Below are 15474 nucleotides of genomic sequence, written 5' to 3'. Positions count from 1 at the left end.
ACTTATATAAAGAAGATTGAGAAATCTCAACAAAAGAACTAATTTTATTTTTATTTGGCTTCTGACACTATAGCTATTCAGCAGAGACATGATGTTTAGAACAAAACAAACCCTAAGGCCCTATAGGCACTGACTTTCAATGTGCCAAACAAAGCAGCTACTTGTAGTTGTTGGGTTTGAAAATGGCATCTTGCCTAATGGAGAAAACAAAACCAGAATAAAAAATAAATACCTTCATGATATAGGTTATGTGACTGCAAAAGGTTTAGCAAAGGCCTTATACTGTAATCATCAGATATATTCAAAAAGAAAAATAATGAATTTCTGGGATTCGGTAGATTAAGATTAAATTATGCTTTTTTTAAAATTAGGAAACATGTCTGTAGTAAAAATTCTATAATAATTTCATTCATGACAAGTGGATTTTAAAAAATGAATGCAGTGTCATAAATATGAATTTCTGTAAAACTATTACCAGATTGCAATGTTTCATTTGTCTTTCTGAAGCTTTTTTTTTTCCTCAAGAAATTTACTATGTGTAATCTGTTTGCACTCACATTCTATCTTGAAGTCAAAAATATTAATTATATATTTGAATAAAGATGAAATATTATAAAGCAAATTAAGCTGGGTCAGACCCCTTAGCGTCTGCCTTCAGGGCAAGGATGTTACCAGCTTCCTCTACAGAACAAGGATAGATAAATGGACAGTAGCTGTCCTGCAAACGGGCTGCAAAGAGCTACTGAGTTGCACCCTGGGCAAAAGCCCCCGTGCTGCAGAATGTGACTGCACAGCTGTGCTGTGGTCTGTGCTGAGTCACTTCTGATGTTGTATGGATGTGGCCAGGTTCTGTTAAATTCTGGCATTTTTTTAAGTACACACTACCTTTGGCATTTGTGTAACTTCTCTGCTGATCTACTGCTTTGCAACCAAAGTAGAGCAGCCAACCTGTGTTAGAGTCCTCCCTGCAAATTCTCCACCTGCAGAGACTTCCCACCCTGCATCTGCTCAGTATGCTAGCCTCTGTGTTCTGCCTCCCTGCCTGTTCTGGCCTCCTCCTGCTGATCAGGTAAACCTTTTCTGGCGATCTTCCAGATTATCTCATCTGGTAATTTGTTGTACTCCCAATATTCAGGATTTTACCAGTCAAGCATTATTTCTGAGGCTGAATTTGGTAATTAGTGGTGAAGGTAGAAGGGGAGCTTAGAGTACGTGTGTCCTCACCACTATCTTGGATCCACCCCCCACTAGAAACACATTTAAAGCATAGTGACACATAGAGGGTGAAGGTAAAGAGCTAGAGCAGAATTTATTATGCTTCAGGTGAAGTTAAAAAAAAAAAATCAGGGGTACCAATCCTGATCTCAGATCAAGTAAAATCAAAGATAGATCTAATTAAAAGAGATAAGGAAGGAAAAGATCTCTTGCTAAAGGGTACCATAGATAATAAAGCAATATCAATTGTAAACATATATGTACCAAGTGGTATAGCATCCAAATTCCTTGAAGAGAAGTTAAGAGACCTACAAGAAGAAATAGAGAGCAAAACTATACTAAGTGGGGATCTCAACCTTGCTCTTCCAGAATTAGATATATTGAAAAACAAAATAAATAAGAAAGAAGTTAAGGAGGTAACCAGCATTTTAGAAAAAGTTAGTTATAATTGATCTTTGGAGAATATTGAAGAGATACAGAAAAGAATTTATTTTTTTCTCAGTAGTTCATGGAACTATACAAAATTTGACCACATATTTATTAGGCATAAAAACTTCAAAATCAAATGTAAAATGGCAGAAATAGTAAACATATTTTTTTTCAGATCATCATGCAATAAAAATCATATGCAATAAAAGCCAAGGGAAAATAAACAAAAATTAATTGGAAATGAAATAATCTAATCCTAAGGATTAAATGGCTAACACAACAAATAATTAAAACAACCAATAACTTCTTCAAAGAGAATGACAATACTGACACTACATACCAGAATTTGTGGGATGCAACCAAAGCAGTTATTAGGGGAAATTTTATATCTCTAAATGCTTACTTGCATAAAATAGAGAAAGAATATTAGTGAATTGGGCTTACAACTAAAAAGCTAGAAAAAGAACAAATTGAAAACCCTCAACAAAATGCCAAATTTTAAATTCTGAAAATGAAAGGGAGAATAATGAAATTGATAATAAGAAAACAAGTGAATTAATAAGTCAAACTAAGAGCTGGTTTTATGGAAAAAAAACCAACAAAATAGATAAAACTTTAGTTTATTTGATTAGAAAAAGGAAAGAATAAAATCAAATTGATAGTTTCAAAAATGAAAAGGGAAAACTTTCCACCAATGAAGAGAAAATTAGAACAATTAGGAGTTATTTTGCCCAACTATATGTCAATAAATTTGATAATCTAAGGTAAATGAAGCAATCTACAAAAATATAGATTGCCCAGGTTAACAAAAGAGAAAAGAAATTATTTAAATAGCCCCATTTTAGAAAAACAAATAGAATAAGCTATTAATCAGCTCCCTAAGAAAAAATCTCCAGGCCCAAATGGTTTTGAATGTGATTTCTACCAAACATTTAAAGAAATTAATTCCAATACTATATAAACTGCTTGAAAAAAATAGTAAAATTAGGAGTCCTACTGAACCCCTTTTATGACACAGATATGATGCTGACACCTAAATCAGATACAGTGAAAAGAGAGAAATAAATAAACCAATTTCCCTAATGAATATTGATGCAAAAGCCTTAAATAAAATATTAACAAAGAGATTACAGAAAGTCATCTCCACAATAATTCACTATAAAGTATGATTTATACCAGAAATGCAGAGCTGGTTCAATATTAGGAAAACTTTTAGCATAATCAATAACCAAACAAACAAAAATTATATGGTTATCTCAATAGATGCAGAAAGAGCATTTGATGAAATCCAACATCCATTCTTATTAAAAACACTTGCAAATGTACTTTTCTTTAAAGTGATCAGTAGCATCTATTTAAAATCATCCGCAAGCATCATATGTAATGGGGATAAACTGGAACCATTCCCAATAAGATTAGGGATGAAACAAGACTGCCCACTATCACCATTACTATTGCATATTATATTAGAAATGTTAGCTTTGCAATAAGAGGAAAAAAAAAAAAAAGCTCAACAGAATTACAGTAGTTGATGAGGAAACCATATAAAATGGTATGATGGTATTCTTAGAGAACCCTAGAGAATCAACTAAAAAACTACTAGAAACTATTCACAACAAGTTACAGGATACAAAAGAAATCCACACAAATCATCAGCATTTTTATACATTACCAACAAAGGCCCGGAACAAGAAATTCAAAGAGTAATTCCATTTAAAAATAACTATAGATAATATAAACTACTTAGGAGTCCACCTGCAAGACAAAGTCAGGAATTATATAAACACAATTACAAAGCACTTTCCACATAAATAAAGTCAGATCTAATCAACTGCAAAAATATCACATGCTAATGGGTATGCTGAACAAATATAATAAAAGTGACAATACTACTTATTCAGTGCCATACCATTCAACCTCCCAAGAACTGGTTTTATACCTCTAGAAAAAAGCAATAACAGAGTTCATCTGGAAGAACAAAAAATACCAAAAATTTCAAGGAAATTAATGGAAAATATGCATATAAAGATGGCCTAGCTGTAGTACACCTAAAACTGTATTATAAAGCAATAGTGGAAAAATTTAGGTTCACAGGACAAAATAGTCAACAACTATAGCAATCTAGTTTTTTTACAAATCCAAAGATCTCAGCTTTTGAGAAAAGAACTCACTATTTGACAAAAACTGCTGGGAAAATTGGAAACTAGTATGGCAGAAACTAGGCATCGACCTGCACCTAATAACATATACCAAAAAAAGGTCAAAATGGGTCTATGATTTAGACATAAAAAGTGATATTATAAGCAAATTAGAAGAACAAAGATAGTTTACTTATCAGATCTGTAGAGAAGGAAGGAATTTCTGACCATTGGAGAACTGTAACTCATAATTGAACACCAAATAGATAATTTTCATTATTTTAAGTTAAAAAGATTTTGTGCAAACAAAACTAATGCAGAAAAGATTAGAAGTGAAGCAATGAACTGGAAAAATATTTTTACATTCAAGGGTTCTGACAAAGGCCTCATTTCTAAAATATATAGAGAATTGACTCAAAGTTATAGGTATTCAAGTCATTCTCTAATTGATAAATGATCAAATGATATGAATGGACAATTTTCAGATGAAGAAATTGAAATATTTTCTAGTCATAGGAAAAGGTGCTCTAGGTCATTATTGATCAGAGAAATGCAAATTAAGGAAATTCTGAGATACCACTATACACCTGCCAGATTGACTAAGACGATAGGAAAAGATAATGACAAATGTTGGAAGGATATGGTTAATTTGGGACACTGACACATTGTTTGTGGAATTTCAAAGAGATCCAATCATTCTGGAGAGCAATTTGGAACTATGCTCAAAAAGTTTTCAAACTGTGCATGCCTAGCACTAAGAGCAAGAAAATCTTGTTTGAAGAATCACAAGGAGGCCAATATTATTAGATTAAATGACTCATGGTTTGAAGTTAAATGTAAGAAAACTGGAAGGGTGTGTGTAAGGGAAGAAACAGATAAGGCATAAATGGGAGAAACAGAACTTTGAAAACCAAGCAATAGATTTTGTACACACTTAAAAAGTATATATTTATGTGGTTTTTGCAAATGATCTCAGCATTCTTCTAGTATAACTCAAATCTGGAAAAAGTTTTTCCTACCAAATAATCATCCTTTTTAATTGTAGGCATAAAATTGTGGGAAAAACTACTTTGTTGTTGTTGTTGTTGTTTTTAATAGTGCTAATTTTTAGAAACTTTTTTTTCATTACATTGAGACAACTTTTACCCATTGATTCTTTTCATTACCCTCTATGACCAGGGTTATAAGTATAATCCCTCTTGCATATGACAGTCTATTGATTTACAGAATACAATTCTCCAAACCTCATTAGTTTTTTTTTTTTCAGCATGCTTCTCTGTCACTCTGAAAACTAGGTAATTCCACATTATCATCTCCATTATATATAAGGAAGCTGAGCCAGAAAAATACCACATTTGATAGTAAATGACAGAAGAATATCAGTTTTTGCTACAAAAGAGGCACCCACAACACTCCTTCATCAAGAAGACAATGTGATAAAGTGGATAACCCTCCCAGCAAAACCAGAACAAACCAGAAAATCAGAAAGAACTAGTGTGTCAATAATACCACAGTGAGGTCAGAAATGCAGAAAAAAAATGATTTTCTTTGGGAATACTACTCAATGCTCAGTCATAGAAATATATATATATAAATCATAACATTGAAAACTAAGTTAGATATTACTTGTGATGCAATGGAGTGAGACTGGACTTATTTAAAACCCAGATCTGTCATATACCAAAGCCTTTCTCCTTACCCTGTGCTTGTGGCTCGAATTTTATTAAAGGCCATTAAGCGAGCAGTACAATTATTTGGGATAAGACCTGACAAGATATACACAAGATAGCAGAAACTAATGTATGTTGTGAAACCATCCTATAGTGGCAAACTTTATTGGCCACAGCTCCAAATTTTATACATGGGTCTCCATTAAAGATAACCCAGCAATTACATAATTGACATTGGATTTTTGAAGAAAAGTTTTCTAAGGTTCCTCTTAAAGGACCAGCTATCTTTACAGATGCATCCAAATATACCATTTGTGCTGTATACTCTCATGACTTAACTATAAAGAGAATAGTCAGAATTCCTTTTCAGCCCACTCAGCAGAATGAATTGTATGCGATCATGTTAGCTCTTACTTATTATCTAGGAGATGTAAATATAATGTCTGATTCAGCCTATTCAGTAGGTGTGGTACAAAGAATTGCCACAGGACAAATAAAATGTTTTGGCTTCTAATATGTATTGGCTCTTTAAGGAACTTCGAGAGCAAGTGAGAAAGTGGACAGGTAAGATTTATATCTTGCATGTCCACTCTCATGGTGGATTTCCAGATCTTATTTTTTATAGAAATTCAAAGCCAGATAGCCTTCTAACTATGTTAGCCAATAATCCTTTATTTCAGGCATCCCAATAATCTCTTCTAAATATCATCAGACTTCTAGACTTTTACATTTGTAATTTGGGAAAACAAAATAGGAAGCTAGGAGCATAAGTAAAAGCCTGTACAGCTTTCCTTCCTTTTCACTCTCCTATGCTCCCTCTAGGTAAGAACCCTCATGGTCTGAGACCCAGTGGAATTTGGCAAATGAATGTGACCCATTATAACTCTTTTGGTCATCTGTCTTTTATCCAAGTTGTAGTAGACACCTTTTCAGGATTTAATTTTTCAATACCAGCAGCAAAAGAGAAAGCCGAGTGATCACTGAATTCGTTATACAAGCATTGCAATTATGGGTATGCCACAAGCAATAAAAAACAGATAATGGACCTGCATGTACTTCTAAACATTTTGCACACTTTTCTGCATAGTATGATGTTACATTCCACTAGCATACCTTTTAATCCTCAAGGATAGGCAAAGGTAGAGAGGAGAAACAGAGCCATTAAGATGCTCCTCCAAAAACAAAAGAGAGGTGGAGCCACAGGTAACCCTAAAGAACTTCTAAATTTAGCTCTTTTTATACTACTAATTAACTTATCTGGGTCCCTTCCATTCACCACATCACCTGGTACGTATCTAAAGATAGTAGAGCTGCTCACACTGGATGCTGCCCTTGTGGGGATTATAAAACCTGTCTGCTGGAGCCAGTGCATCTTTATCAAAAATCAAAAAATTAGTAGTATAAAAATGATTTGCTTGTAACTCTACCGATGAAGAAGGAATCAGATGGTTGCCAATGAGCCGTACTTGCCTTGCCAATAGGAGAGAGATGGAGAAGAGCCTTGAAACTAAGAAGAAGACCCAAGAAACATTGATGGTTCCATCTCTGACAAGGTGTGCCACTAAAAGAGCCTGACAGTTAATTCTATGTTCATGGCAATTGACTCATGAACATAAAAAAATGTTGATGAGACTGATGTAGAACTTCAAAATCTGCAGGAATCATTGGATTCTTTCTCATATAATGAGACAGTTGCAGGATTTCAAAACTTGCAGGAATCATTGGATTCCTTGAGACATAATGAGACTTGCAGCATTTAAAAACTTTCAGAAATCATTGGATTCTCTGACACATGAAGTAATGGACAATAGATTGGTTTTGAACTATTTCTTGGTTGCTGAAGGAGATGTATGTGTGATTGTTATTTATATACCCTCCTTCTAAGACTTATGGACATGTATAATTTCTCATGTTGATTCATGTTGTTTATTACATCACTACCAGCCTGTGTTATATTACTATGTGCTTGTGTAATACCTCCCATGCTGATGGATTTATGTATACCTATTTTAATTACTCTTCATCCCAGAGGAAACCTGCTAACAATGCCTGGTTTGACTCCACACTTCCCTTTGGTGTTCTCACCTCCCTTCCTGAGTCGTCAGAGAGGGTGTGACCACCTGTGTTCTAAAACAAAAGAATGTAGGAGACATAGAGGGCAGGAATTCTGAAAAGGTATTCTTGAATCAAGGACAGCAGGGTTCTTATAGTTAAGCACCAGTCTGAGATATCATCTCTAAACACGTACTTAATGTGATGGTGATGTAAGGGGGAGTTGGAACATGTTCAGTTGTTGTAGTGATATAATCGTACTGAGGTATTTAAGGGCTGAGAGGATTGGGAACTGAGTCTCTCAAACACAGAGACAGAAGAAGTCTCAGACATAGACACAGAGGATTCTCTCAATCACAGACACTCCATTTTTGACCAGCCTCATGGTGGCTCTCCTACCTTCATTACTTCTCCACCTAAAGACCAAAGCCCATCCAGAGATGCTCCAGAGAGCTAGCCAGGACATTATAGACCTAGAACCCCAAATCAAGAGCTTCACCCTCCTGTAAATGCCAGCAATCTGGAGCAGCCCTATCTTTTGCACTCATCTGGTGTGCTGATATCTTTTCACACAGGGTCCTGTCTCTGCAGCACAACTGACCATGACATTCCCTCAGTCTGCCTGGACACAGACCTGGACTCCACATACATTTCAGAAGGTGAAAGCTTCTTTGATTCTTGCTGAGGTTCCAGCCAAACTCAATTAATCTCAGGGGTCCCCACTTTGGAGCTAGCCCGGAGGTATTTGCAATTCACATTGCACTGACCTTTTTCTTTAGATTTTCTTGGGTTGTGCCAAAAGGATCCCTATTCTGCCCCAAGTCTTCTTGATTTTTCACCAGTCTATGTTTGCCCTAAGGTACAAATGTGTTCTGTTTTTTGGGGGAAATTTGGAGAGCCTGAAATTTATTAACCTACTCTGACATATTCCCAGAATTCTCCACAAGATTTTATTTTTAATAGACTTATGTAAGGATGATGTCAAAAATGATGATTTTTTTTTCCCTTCATAAGTACATCCCTATACCTGTACCTAGAGAAGAGTCATATAGGGAGGGTCTAAGGAAAATGCAAATGAATTGACACTATTTATAAGATTCTTCTTTTCAAAATTGTTCTATTAGGTATGGTCTGACAATACTTGCAAAAGAAGACATATAAAGAAATAAGCAAATGCTCACCATCAGTAAAGAATTATAAAGAATACTTCGCCTTTGCCAGTTTTTCAGATTACTGGTTTCCCTTTTACATATTAATTTCTAATAGTACAGGTAGATGTAGGATTCCACTCACTGGGAGGAGAATGGCATGACAGAAAGAGGTGTAAAATGCTTGTTACAAACTGATTTGGGAACTCAAACTTTAAAACTGGCAAACTAATCTATGTAGAACAGCTGAACATGTCACTAGGGATTTGGTAAGGGCTGTTTGGGAATTTATGAAATTTCAAGTTGCTGTTATCCTCTGTGTGTATTTCCTAGTGCTCTCAGCAGAAAGCATAAACTGGAGGCATGTGTGTAAGTTATTATGAGACGGATGTAGGCTCAATGTAAATGGCCTAACAATTAAAGCTTCCCAGATCCAGAGTACACAAAGCAGGGAGAGATAATGACAGTGAATCAGATTAAGAACCTCAAAAGATTTTGATAGGTTGGAGCACTATCAAGGAGAAATCAAATAGGAATAATTATATTATATTTAATCCTATAAAAATAAAAAACAGGAAGAAATTGAATAGATATAGCTTATAAAAATAAGAACAGCAAGGTGACAATCCAATTTTATAGTAGTATTAAAAAAATTAAAAAGCCATTTTATGTAACACAAAGTTTAAAATATATTACTTCTATAATGTATAGGCCACCCAATCTGATATTATCTTGTCACCTTAAATTATAGCCATAAAAGCATAGCCATAAGGATCAGAATAAGGTCTGGAAAATTTAGTGATAAACTACTCTGTGCAATTGAAACAAGGACTAGAGAAAGCATTTTTAATTTGGATTTTTCCTACAATTCTTCAAGTAGAGAATATTATATTATCATTCAGTCCCTTCCAATTCTTCACCCCATTAAACATGAATGAATCTCTGTCTATGAGTGTGCATGTATGTGTGTGCAAATTTGTGCATTGACCTCAGAGTGTGATACTCACCTGTGGTAGCAAGCAAATCAGGACTGAGTGAAGGAGACAATTTTTAAATTATCTTTTATAGCACCTTCCTCATATCAGAAAGTGAGCAATGTGAACTTTGAAAAAGGTTGCTCACATAACCCAGGGGCTGCCAAATCCCACTGCTGTTTTAGACCAGTGAGTAGATAAAAATGCATTAATGCATGAATACATGTCTATATAGTCAATCAAAACCAATTTGTACATAAAATTATTTCAGAAAGTATCCCTTCTTCATTTTAAGTTCATCACTATATCATGTAGAAAGCAACTTATTTTGACTTGATTTTTTTGTATAGATTATTTATTTGTGTGCGTGCCATGACACCATTTGGCAGGCTAATAAATCTTATGAATTCTTTACAAAACAATGTTTTTAAAGGTGTAAAATCAAATGTATCAAAAAAGCAATTATATGTAAATTTAGGTACCAAAAATGTCCGTAATCTTAAGACAAAGAACCATTCATCTATTGTGTGTGTGTCTGTGTCTGTGTGAGTCTCTCTCTGTGTGTGTGTGTGTGTGTGTGTGTGTGTGTGTGCTCAATTATGGGTACAATATGATAAAATAATAAAAAAAGAATTATATTATGGCCACTAGGTAAGTCTACACTAATTGGGGGATATGGTGCTCAAGGAATACTAGTAATTCTAATATGAGGTTTGCTGAGATCTTTTTAGGACTGTTTTCTACCTTTGGTGTTTCCTCAGTTCAGTAAACTCACTTGTGGCTCCAAGAAGGTGTAGTATGCTCAGCAGCCACCCCTCAGTAAATTATTTCAGCAGACAGTCTAAACCAGGTTGAGGGGTCTCAATCACATCAGTGAATTAGGGAAATATTTACCACAGACATATAAAGACGTCACCCAGGAGAATGTGTAATTAAGAACAATTTGATCCAATTGCCATGAACACAGCTGAAAAAGGTTCAGTAGTACTTAAAGCTTAGTTATATACCAAAGTTACCAACATCAGCCACTGCATCCCTGGGCATTTCCTATGATTTTCACTGGATTTTGATGACTCTGGAAGAGAGGGTAAAGCTGATAAGTTCAAGTAACTTTGCCTCACTTTAAATTGATTTATCCATGAATCAGAAAAAAAAAAAACAAACAAACCAAACCAAACCAAACAAACAAACAAACAAACAAAAAAAAAAACATTGCTTATACCATTTACTCATTTTATCTATTTCAAAGTCCTGTGGTGACAGACAAATGTTGAAGTACCAGTTGCAGATACACTTAGATTTTTAATCACAGCACTGCACATAATCTAAATCAGCAGTGAAATTTGGCAGGCCCTGGGACATCTTAGTAACCTTTAAAAATGTATTTATTTTATTACACATTGTTTTATGCATCATATTTGGAGAAGAAAATTAGAGAAAAGGGAAAATAGGAGAGAAAAAAACAGGAAAAAAAGTGAACATAGCAAGTGTTGATTTATATTTAATCTCCATAGTTCTTTTTCTGGATGCAGATAGCATTTTCTCTCCAAAGTCTACTGGAATTGCTTTTAATCACTGAACCACTGAGAAGAACCAAGTCTTTCATAGTTTATCATCACATACACTTGCTGTTATTGTGTATTCCTAGTTCTGCTTACTTCACTCAGCATCAGCTCATATAAATCTTTCCAAGCCTTTCTAAACTCCATTTGTTCATTTTTTACAGAACAACAATATTCCATTACTTTCACATACACAAATTGTTCAGCCATTCCACAACTGATGGACATCTACTTATTTTCCAATTTATTCCAATTCACCACAAAAAGAGCTACTACAAACACTTTGGTATATGGTGGGTCCTTTTCCCTCCTTTATGATTTTCTTGGGATATAGACCCATCAATGACATACTCAAAGAATATGTACAGTTTGATAGCCCTTTGGACTTAGTACCAGATTGTTTTCCAGAATGATTGGATCATTTTATAACTCCACCAAAAATGCATTGTTTCAGTTTTACCAGCTCTCCTCTAAAATTTATCATTGTTTTCTCCTGTCATCTTAGCCTATCTGAGAGGTATGAGGTGGTACCTCAGAATTGTTTTAATTGGCATTTATCTATTAAGTAGTGATTTAGAATTTTTTTGATGCTAGTGTTGATGTCTTTAATTTCTTCATCTGAAAATGACCGTATTCTTATAAATTTGACACATTTCTATATATACTGTATCAGAAATACTGCATGTATAGCTATTTTCCCTGTTTTATACTTCCCTATTAATATTGTTTCTCTTTGTTTTTTGTGAAAAAAATTTAATGAAATATAATCAAAGTTGTTTGTTTTGCCTTTTATAATGTTCTCTAATTCTTTTTTTGGTCATAAATTCCTCCCATCTGCAAAGATTTGATAGCTAAATTGTTCCTCCTTGCTCTCCTAATTTGTTTATGGTATTATCATTTATGCCCAAATCCTGTATCCATTTTGACTTTCTTTTGGTATGTAGTTCTATACCAAATTTCTGATATATTGTTATCAAAATCTGCAACAATTTTTATCAAATTGTGCATTCTTAATCCAGAAGCTGGAGTTTGGGGATTTATCAAATACTAACTTACTATGACCTTGATCATTGTGTTGTGTATATTGAATCTATTCCACTGATCCACCACTCTGCTTCTTAGCCAGTACCACATTGGTTTGCTAATTGCTGATTATAATATAGTTTTAGGTTTGGTATCTGCTAAGCCACCATCCTTTTATTTATTTTTTTCATTAATTTTTTTGATATTCTTGACCTTTTGTTCTTCCAGATGAATTTTGTTATAATTTATTTTTGTTCCTTAAACTAATTTTCTGACAATTTGATTGGTATGGCACTGAACAAGTAGATTAATTTAGGAAGAATTGTCATTTTTATTATATTAGCTTGGCCTACCAAGAAGTAATTGATATATTCTCAATTGTTTAGATCTGACATTATTTGTGTGAGAAGCACTTTGTAATTTTGTTCATATAGTTCATGGGTTTGTCTTGATAGGCAGACCCCCAAATACCTTCTTTTTTGTCTACAGCTGTTTTAAAAGAATTTTCTCATTCTAAAACTTGATGGATTTTGTCAGCTTTTTATATAGAAATGCTGATGCATTTTTTTGATTGTTTGATTTTTATGGGTTTATTATATATCCTATAACTTTGCTAAAGCTATGAATTGTTTCCATTAGGTTTTTGCATAATTTTCTAAAATTCTCTAAGTATATCATATCATCTGCAAAAGGTGATAGTTTTATTATTATATTGCTTATTCTAATTCCTTTAACTTCTTTTTCTTTTCTTATTGTTAAAGTCAATATTTCTATCACAATGTTGAATAATAGTGATGATAATGGGAATCTTTGTTTCACCTCTGACTTTACTGGGAATGTGTCCAGCTTTTCTCCATTACAAATAATGTCTACTGTTGGTTTTAGATAGATATTGCTTATTATTTTAAAGAAATATCCCTTTATTTCTATGTTTTTTTAATGTTTTTTAATAGGAATAGGTGCTGTATTGTGCCAAAAACTATCTCTGCCTCTCTTGTCATTATACTATGATTTCTGTTAGTTTGCTTATTGATAGTCAATTATGCTAATAGTTTTTCTGATAATGGGCCAGCTCCACATTCCTTATATAATTCCCACTTAGTCATAGTGTATTATGCTGTTAATCATGCTAATTGTTTTAAAAAATTTTTACACCAATATTCATTAGGGAGATTTGATTTAGAATTTTCTTTCTCTGTGGCCCTTCCTAGTTTATGTATCAGTAGCATAGAAGAAATTTGTCATAAAAAGGAATTTAGAAGTATTCCTTTACCTATTTTTCCAAATAATTTACATAGTATTGAAATTCATTGTTCTTTAAACATAGAATTCACTTGTGAGTCCATCTGTTGCTAGAGATGTTTTCTTAGATAACTCATTAATGACTTTTTCAATATCTTTTTTTTTTTCTGAAATTGGGCTATTTAATTTATGTCCTTTTATGATTATCTGGGTAATCTATATATTTTTGTAAATATTCCTTCATTTCAGTTAAATTGTCAAATTTGCTGTCATTCAGATGGGCCATAGCTCCAATTATTGCTTTAATTTCTTTTTCTGTTTTTATTACTAGTGATTTGTTTTTTTTTCCTTTTTTTTTCCTAATCAAATTAACCAAAGGCTTATTTATTTTGTTGGGTTTTCATAAAACCAACTCTTAATTTTAGTTATTAATTCAATCATTTTCTTACTTTCAATTTTATTCATCTCTCTTTTGAGTTAAAGAATTTCTAATGATGTATTTAATGGGTATTTTTAATTTATTCCTTTTCAAAGTTTTTTTAGTTTTATGTCCATTTCATTATCTCCACTTTCTCTATTTTATTCATATAGCTTTGAGAGATATAAAATTCCTCCTCAGAACTGCTTTTGCTGCATTTCAGAGGATTTAGTATGTTGTCTCATTATTGTCATTCTCTTGGATTAAATTATGGACTGTGTCTGCAATTTGTTGTATGACCCAATCATTTTTTTAGAATTAGATTATTTAATTTCCAATCGCTTTGTAGTCTATTTTTCCCTGCACCTTTACTGAATACAATTTTATTGTATTGTGATCTGAAAATAAAGCATTTACTGTTTATGACTTTCTCCATTTGATTGTGAGGATTTTATGTCCTAATACATGATCAATTTTTGTGTAGATTCCATGTACTGCCAAGAAAAAATGTTTATTTCTTTCTGTCCCTATCCAATTTTTTCCAGAGGTCTATCGTATTCTAATTTTCTAGGATTCTCTTATCCTCGCTTGTTTTTTTATTTTTTTCTTGTTTATTTTGTTAGATTTATCTGATTCTGAGAGGGTAATATTGAGTTCCCTCACTAGTATAATTTTTTTGCCTGTTTCTTCCTGTAAATGGCTTAAAATCTTCTCTAGGAATTTGGTTGGTCTACTATTTGATGTGTACATATAGTATCTTTATTACTTCATTATGGTATACTTTATCAAGATGTATTTTCCTTTCTTATGACATTTAATAAGATCTATTTTTTTCTTTTGCTTTATCTGAGATCATAATTGCTACTCCTGTTTTTTTTTTTTTTAATCTTCCACTGAAGCATAAAAAAATCTTTCCCAGCCTTATACTTTTATTCTGTATGTCTCTCTGTGTCACATGTTTTTCTTGTAAACCACTTATTGTAAGATGCTGTTTTTTAATCCCTTCTGCTATTCACTTCCATTTTATAGTAGAGTGCATCACATTCATATTCACACTTTTGATTACCAGCTCTGTATTTGCCCCATTCAATTTTCTCCCCTGTATATACTTTTATTCTCTTTCCACCCTGTCCTTAGTAGTTTTTTTTTTTTACTCATCCTACTCACTACTTTATATTCTATCACCCCTTTCCCCTTCTCTTTTTTCTAGTGCTTCTACCCTTCCTTCTTTCCTGAATCTCACCTTTCTTCTCTATTTCTCTTACTACTTCTTTATAGGGTGAGATAAATTTCTATACTCAACTGAATGATTAAGTTATTCTCTCTTAGAGCCAGAATTTATGAGATGAAGCTTCAGACAATGCTCAACCTTTTCTCTTCTTTCCCTAGATTGCACTTCTTCATGTGAACTAATTGTCCCATTATACCTCTCCTTTCCTCTTTTCCAGTACAGGCCTTTTTTTCACCCCTTAATGTCTTTTTCTTTGCCATCATCACATCAGAATTCATTCATAACCACACTCTCAGTCCATATGATGCTCTCCTTTGTCTGCTTCAATGACAGATACCATTATCAAGAGTTACAGATTTCATTTTTCCATCT

Source organism: Sarcophilus harrisii, chromosome 3, assembly GCF_902635505.1.
Source record: "Sarcophilus harrisii chromosome 3, mSarHar1.11, whole genome shotgun sequence".
In the NCBI taxonomy this organism is placed as follows: domain Eukaryota; kingdom Metazoa; phylum Chordata; class Mammalia; order Dasyuromorphia; family Dasyuridae; genus Sarcophilus; species Sarcophilus harrisii.
The sequence above is the reverse complement of the archived record's forward strand: the minus strand, read 5'-3'. Positions refer to the sequence as shown.